This window comes from Lynx canadensis, chromosome C1 (assembly GCF_007474595.2).
Source record: "Lynx canadensis isolate LIC74 chromosome C1, mLynCan4.pri.v2, whole genome shotgun sequence".
In the NCBI taxonomy this organism is placed as follows: domain Eukaryota; kingdom Metazoa; phylum Chordata; class Mammalia; order Carnivora; family Felidae; genus Lynx; species Lynx canadensis.
The window spans coordinates 148,313,762-148,319,761 of NC_044310.1; the positions used below are offsets into that span (position 1 = coordinate 148,313,762).

At 46.2% G+C, this 6,000-nt stretch overlaps 1 protein-coding gene across 4 annotated transcripts in view; it reads left to right on the forward strand.

Annotated features, from left to right (window-relative positions):
* TANC1 (tetratricopeptide repeat, ankyrin repeat and coiled-coil containing 1) overlaps positions 1-6,000 on the forward strand; it is a 240,624-nt gene that overhangs the window by 220,263 nt on the left and 14,361 nt on the right. The gene's annotated exons all lie outside the window — the stretch shown is intronic.

The window sequence follows — 6,000 nt, forward strand, 5'->3', positions numbered from 1 at the left end:
TATTAAAATATGTTAGGATTTTCCTGTTTTGATTGAGAGCATGAATCCAGGTTCATTCATTCAGCTGTTTGGATTTAATTCCTGACTGATATTGATTGGCCGTGGGCTCGGGGAAAATCATGTAACTCTTGTGACTCGATTCCTTCACCTCAATAAAATGGACAGTCACTGAATTCAAAGGATTCTTATCAAGATTAAATAAAAATTCACCCATAGTATTTTAGCCAGAGCTTGGCAGTTGTTAAGTGTTCAACAGATGCAGTATGCTGCTAGGGTTGTGATAAATTAGTATTAATTATTATTGAATGTTACATAGTTATACTATACATTTGGTCTGGATAGAGTATTGAAATGGATGTTGAAGTGATAGAACCTTAGTTTGCAGTTACTTTACAGAAACGAAGGACAACAATGACTTTCGGTTACATGTGAAGTCCTGTTTAGTGGCAGTTATAAATTTTATTTCTGTAATGAATTCCTTGGCAATTTGAGGTTCATGTTTAGTCTTTAATTAGTCTTTAATTATCACACAGAGATTGACAGCATGTTTTTACAGAACTTCTCACACGTCAGGAGTGTCCTGGTTCCTTAGATTTGGCCCCTGCCTTGTTTTAACCTCCATAGGTAGGTCATTGGGAGCTGGCGTGATATGATGGGGAGTCACCGTTTCATGTGATGCTCGGTTGTTGCCGGTTGCTTGGTAACATCCATCCTTTCCTCCATCCCCGAGGCCCTCCTGGGGGACTTCTGCCAAATGGAGAACACTAAGGCAGGGTCAGACCTAGGACGGTGTTCCCAGCCATTACTTGGGAGACTCTCTGAGCATCTGGGTGGTGCTGGCTTCCCGTTCATAAGGTCACGGAGCCCACCCAGCGGGGCTTTGTTCAGGGCTGGGAGTGCTAGAGACTTTTGAGGGGTTCATCCCTCAATGCAGTGATATTTTTTAGTAAGTAATAGAGTAAGAGTAAAGAGTAATCTCTAAGAGATCTCAGTAAGAGTAAAGAGTAATCACTCTTTATTGTATTTCATTTTACTCTTTACGTTGTTGAGAATTACATTAAGTAACTGCCTGGTCCCTGTGGAGATGAAGAATTTATAGCTGTAGGAAGTTGTTTTTCTGTCTAAGGGAAGCCTTCCCATCCCCTGAACAAAGGAAGCAAATGCCTAACAGAGCAAGGCTGTGGGGTTTGGCTTTTATAAATCTTAGCCCTACTCCTAGCAGGTGGATAAGGGGGTGTTGCCTGCCTTTTGTTTGGGGTTTAGTGCTACTTTCATTCATTCGGGCAGAGAACTTTGGGGCTAGCCTGTCAGAGGCCCTCATGGTGGCCGCCCAGCCCAGCCCATACTCAGAAGAAAACAAAGCCAAACACAGCAGGGGTCAACTTCCTCCGTAACAACTTCTAAACCAGTCAGTTTTTGGAATTCAAGGGAGAGAGGCTGCCATTCCCAAAGAATTTTTTTTTTTAAATCATAAAATTCCTGATTACATTTGACCTCTTAGATAAAATAGCTGAGAATTTTCCAGCATTTCATGCACACTCTTTACTTTTGTTCTCCTCCTTTGCAGTTGGGTGGGGTTTGTCCAGAGAGCCTCCAGCTGAGGTTCAAACATCACTGCCTGTGGCACATCTAATGGTTTCCATCTTGATTGCAACTAGATGACATTTATGAGAATCCTGCTGCTTATTATAAATGTTGGCACTTTGGTTTTTTTTTTTTTTCCCACTCACTTTTGTGACAGCCAGGAAAAGTCAATATATTAGGAAATAAATTGCACCAGTAAACATAAATATATAAGCAAAGCAGAGCCACTCTGCCCATGTCCCTCTGTCAGCCATCTGGGCCAGCATGACTGCCCCTTTGCAGGTGCAGACGGTTGGGCTCACGTGTTCCACTCCGGCCTCGGAGGGTGGCATGGCAATGTGTAAGGAGTGTCTGAAAAGGCTGCTGTCTGGAAGTGGGAGCCGCCACTGTGTGCACTGACCTGTCACCCTTCTCTCAAGGTCTCTAAATTAGGGACAGAAACATCTGAGGAGGGGAATAATGATCCATTGTTAAAACCCTCAAGCCAGCCATCCTGTGCCTGTGTATTTGAGTGACAGATCTGCCATAAAATGTTATAAACAGCCCTGTTTGTGGAATGACTGCGTTCCTGGCAAGTTGACAATTGAGTGTTTGTAAATCAGACCTTTGCCCAGAGAACTTGAATATGTAAAAGATTCCTGGAAATGATCCATTTTACAAAGAACCAGATCTAACTGATGTTTTCAGGAAGCTCGTAATATTGAGTGTCAACTGGGTCTTCTTAACAGGAATGTCTGCTGTGACAAATCTCCTGTTCTGAAGACAGGACAGTATTGCTGAGGTACAATTATTCAGAATCTTCCAAAAACGATCTATGCTTTCATGGGAATTTAATTAGAAAAGTGCCATCTTGTTAAGGAATTTGCAAGTAAAAGAAATTGTGTCCAATTTGAGTCATAAAAAGTGCCATGTGTTCACTCACATTGATTTTAGAGTCTCCATTTCGTGCCAGGTCTTTTCGCACCTTCGTCTCCGAATTTCTTTGGCCAGAAGACAGGCATTTCCCCACTGCCAGAGCCTCACCCGCTCCTCCTGTCTCCCCCCACCCCTCTTTTCTTCTGGCCACACAGAGTGCACTGACCCTCATTAGAGTCTGGTGGTCAGCTCAGAGGTCAGCCTTTTCAGCAGAATAGTTGGAATTCCTGAGCAGAGTCTTGCCTGATTTTGTTTGTTTCAGCATGTGGTTGACTGTTCTTCAGTCTTGCTTGTTTCTCAATCTGGTGTCCTTAAATCTGTGGCTGCTGGAACTTGAGGTGCCCTCTAGCCTCAGGGGTTTTGAGTGATGAGGCCAAAAGTATTCACAGGAGTAAAAAAGGGAAACACAGGTCCTATTGACCTACATCACTTGAAAAGGAGAGCACCTCATTAGGACTTGATGTGCACAGCGTGGGCGGTGTTAGGCCAGAGCAGACAGTGTGACACTCTTTCAGCCTGTGCATATAGGTGCTTTATCTCAAAAGGAAGTTAATCACCAAATGCATAGCAGGTCTGGCTGTAAAGGAAGAGAAGGGAATCCAGCTCTGTCGCCAGGCCTGGGGTGGCGCTCTCATCCGCTCATCAGCTGCTCCAACTTCTGGCTTCTCTGGCGCCTCCATAAAACACACGGCCCTATTTTTAGTGCTGGGCTGTCATTTCTGATGTGCTGCTGTTGCAAAAATTCAGTAGCAGCTGCACCAGACATCCGGATTTAAAGGCCCCATTTACAATACAGATGAAACTTGTTTACTAAATAGAAGATAATGGAATGTTAGTGAGGCCCTGCTGCTTCAGGACCTCATCAAACAGAAGTGCCTTGAGTTTGTTCCTTCCCAGGCTGTCCTGCATATCTGCTGGCCATGACCCTGCCTGCAGTGTATGTGTGGATTTATTCATTCATTCGTTCCTTCGTTCATTCTTTCCTTGCAGTGGTCAGCTGTGGCCAGAGGAGGGGAGAGGAGGAGATCCCTAATTGGAGGAGGCTTACAGAGGTCAGCAGGTCCAAGAGGTGTCTCACTGCCCAGAACTTCCATCTCTTGAGCCACTCATTGGTCCTGTTCTGATCCATCCAGATAACTTAAAAAGTGCCCCAAAGCTCGTGTTATTTAGGAATCGTTAACGTTAACACCATGGCAGGAACCGACTATCTTGGGCATGCCTGGGACAGCTGGGGCCAGGGCCTGCTATTTCAGACTCTATAGTATAGACAGGATCCCCTTGGGCACTGGTTTTCAGATACTCTGGGTATGGGAACCCTCACCTCCACCCCAGGGCATCAGTGTATAAAACTGATACAAATACTGTTCTCTTTATGGTGTTTGTTTACAAATTCCTTATGAGTTTAGATGTATGGTGAGTGGCAGTGAGCCTCTTAGGGTAACCCAGGTAAGAATGGCACCTGCAGTCTAGACCCTCGTCTCTGTCTTGAGAAAATCAGCAGTGCAGATGGCAGCTGCTAACTGTGGCCCTTCTTAGAGTTGTAAGAAATTCTTTGAATGGATGGATGATGGCAGGAAAGCATTATTAAGATTGCCCAGTGACAAGCTGCTCTGGTGACACATTCCCTGCCTCAGGGGACTTAGGGCCAGAAGCAAAGTGAGAGCTCACTGCCTTTCCAGAAGGAGAGGGCTTGCTTTCTACATCATCTTCCACAGCCTGACCTTCACATCTTTAGGGCCCCGGCCTGGCACATTCGCTCACTTGTTCATGAGTCCTGCCATCTTCCTCACTTTCATGGGGCACAGGTCCCTGGGATGGATGGGAAACTCAGGTGATCTGCTGAGCAGCTGTGGCACCTCTGTGTGAACAAAGTCTCTGGCCCCACTGCACTGTGTCTCGGGAACAGTCCGAGGAGACTTCTTTGTTTCTTGGAAGAACTGTTCTTCTCACAGGCAGATCAGGCCCAGGTGTCAGGTTCACATGCTTGTGCACATGTGGCTCCTGGGGTTGAACTGTGGTCAGGCTGACTGGAGGTGGAGTAGGTGTGGTTGTCTGTCCCGAGAGGGGTCTGAGGAGGACAGAAGGATGGAGATGTGCATGTAGAAAGCAGGGTTTGTAAGCACTTGGCTCCCCTAGGCCTGACTCCCTTAGGTGCCCAGGAGAATGGGACACAGACCCTGCGGTCTGCAGTGGAGCCAGGCTGCCCTCTAAAAGGAGGTGCCCTGCTGCGGTGGGGTATGTGTGCTACGTATGACCAAGTCACCGTGCATGTTCCTTTGTGTGTTGTTTCTTTGAACTGATGACAAGTTTGTGATACTGGTGCCTTGTGTTGCCTTCAGTGGTGTGGCGTTTGTCGTTCTTGCTGTACAGTGTTCCATTGTTGGGCTGCACCGTACTTCGATGCACCCCACTGTTGATGGCCATGTGAGCTGCTTTCAGTTTGTGGCTGTTGTCACTACATCTCTCAGTGCCCTAGAAGGGCATCTCCAGGCACGTGTCTGCAAGTGGGGTTGCTGTGCGATGGGATGTGGATATCTTTACTCCAACCAGCAGTGTGTGTGAGTGTATCCATTTCTCAATTACTTGGATTGCTGACGAGGCTGGGTACTTTTCATAAGTTCATTATCACTTGGACTTCACCTTTGGTGAAGGGCCTTGTACTATGTTTTCCTGATTTTCATACTGAGAGGTCTTACTGATTTGTAGCAACACTGGATCTGTTCTGGAAGCCAGGCATGTGTAAGTGTGAGGCTGAGACAACGTTGTCTTAGGCAGGCAGCAGGAATAGAGCCACATTACCACACTCAACCTTCTCCTTCCTCATCTGCATTGTCAGTGCTCCCTCCTGAGGTGTCGTTCCTCCCCAGCGCCTTCCTGTCCTGTCCTCCACTGAAACTTGTCTTGTTGTCCTGGCTTGGGATCGTCCCTGGAATCTGTGACTATCCTTTCCTCTAGATGATCATTCATGTGACATAGCAGAGGACCCTCATCCAATTAAACCCCTCTTTTTACTACTCTTCAGGAATCATGGCCTGGGACAGGGGTGAGGAGGCATAGTTACTGAAGTGGGGGCATCATGAGAACCTTTCCAATGTATTCTCTTTCCCTCCATTCTATTTTTGTTTTATCCTTGGCTGACTTTCCTAGAACATCACTACTACCAGCGGCCACTTGCTGCTCAGTATCGCACTAGGCTATTTACCTGAGCACTCGAGGCCCCCAACAATCAGATTCCCTTTTCTTGCTTTCTTGACATTCTTAATCCAGCATCTTGACTGGTTATAGAGATTCTAAGCTCTGTATAGACAGGAATGAGTTGATATGCCCTTGACTGCCTCAGTAATTACTAGTTCTTGCTGATTGAAATTTATGACTTTAAGGTAAGAGGCTGGACTGGATAATACTACTGATTGTGTGTGTGTGTGTGTGTGTGTGTCTGTGTGTGTGTGTGTGTGTGTGTGTGTGTGTGTTGCACTATATTCTGATTATCTCTTGCTGTGG